Here is a 1,780-nt window from a genome sequence, read left to right as displayed (position 1 = left end):
CGTGAGATACAACTGAGAACAAATCCTTAAACATGAAACTCAAATAATAAACATCATAATCATCATCATCATCATAAACACAACAAGAGAACAAGAAAACAATCCCTGATGCAAACTAAAACCAAAACATAATAACCTCAAACATGGAATAACAAAAACATGAAACTACACATACTGGGTCCAACGGACCCAGACCCGTGACACTCAGCCTGTCTCATCAATCAAAACAGTTATCTGATTATAAAACTTTATTCAATTATTTGGTCCTAAACATGGTTTATGTATTATCATTATTTAATGTAGCACTGCAATCCAGCAGACACTGTTTACCAGTTTGACTTTTCTTTGTTTTTAAATGAAACACAATCTCACCCATAATGAAAAATATTTACTCAAGTCAGACTAAAACAGAAAATTCATTAGCACATTTGTCTTTAAGTCCTTTTTTATTTAGAAAAAATAAAGAAATAGATTTCATACCTCCAGCTTCTTTGAATGTGAACGTTTGCTTCTCTCCCTGTTTCTTCCTCCACTAAGATGGTTTCAGAGACAGAAACCTGACGTGAAAGCCACACATGATGAATCAGCAGCAGACAGAGAGGTTCCTCTTGGATTGAATAAGAGGAACCATTACATGCTCACTTCCCTTCTCTGTGCTGGAGGTGAGCTATCATAACATGTTTGTGGTCATCAAACAGTTAGTAAACAGTAAAGCAGAATGTTTGTGGGATTCAGTGGATTTTCACACACTTGTAGTGAAGACTGTAGAAAGAAGTGACTATGAGGATGTTGCTGCACCCCCTCCTGAATGGTAGAGGTGCATGACTGTCTGTAATCATACATGAAAACATCCATGTTGTTTCTAAAATGCTGTCATTTACAGAAATGGGCATGGTGAAATCCTACTGCCACTATGAGGTGACACTGGGGGATTTCAGTGTATACTTCTCTCAAGACACAATCTTGACAGTGAAACACAAAACACAATTTAAATAACAATTGAAAGCTGAGAGAAAATTGAAAAACAATTCCCTGTAACACCACACATGTCATGTAGGAGTCAAAGGTTTCTGAAAAGTAGTTGTTCTTTTCCAGCTGACTGATATTATGACAAATTATTCAACCTCAGACAGTTTGTCTGAGTGATGTTGAGCAGCTTTTAAAAGCTCATCTTAAATGCCTTGTGAATCTCTACATGACTTTCTGAGCCTGCTGGCAGAAAGCACACACATCTTCAAAATGCGGCATGTGCTTTCTATCAAACACAAATACTATTAACAAAGAAAAGTGGAGGAACGTGTTGAAGTGTGCCTTGGGCCAAGAAGGACGCCAGTACTTCACTCAGAAGTGCTTCATGCGGGGTGGGGGAGGATAGGGGGTGGGGGGTGCTCGTGGGTTTGTTTCAGTGTGTTCAAGTGTGCTTCCTCTTCCTTTTTTTTTGTGTGTGTACGCGGACAGGGAAGGAAAGTGATATCTGATCAAGCTGATACATGATGTTTGGGTCAAACAGTGGGATGTGTTCTGAGGGAAACGATATAAAAATAATCTTACCTTTCAAACAAGGTAGTGTTTTCTCGTATCTTAAATCACTCAAACCGGACATAATATTCCTTCGGGAAACTCATTTAAATATTAATAACCAACGTAGATTAAGAGCAAATTGGATATCTCAAGTGTATCAAGCTCCTTTTACCAGTAAGGCCAGAGGAGTTGCGATTCTCTTTAAAAAGAATGTCTCATTTTGTTCAGACTCTGTGATTGCTGACCCATATGGCAGATA

The sequence above is a fragment of the Pundamilia nyererei genome, unplaced genomic scaffold (genome assembly GCF_000239375.1).
Source record: "Pundamilia nyererei isolate P.nyererei 1_Seehausen unplaced genomic scaffold, PunNye1.0 scaffold00849, whole genome shotgun sequence".
NCBI lineage: Eukaryota > Metazoa > Chordata > Actinopteri > Cichliformes > Cichlidae > Pundamilia > Pundamilia nyererei.
The sequence above is the reverse complement of the archived record's forward strand: the minus strand, read 5'-3'. Positions refer to the sequence as shown.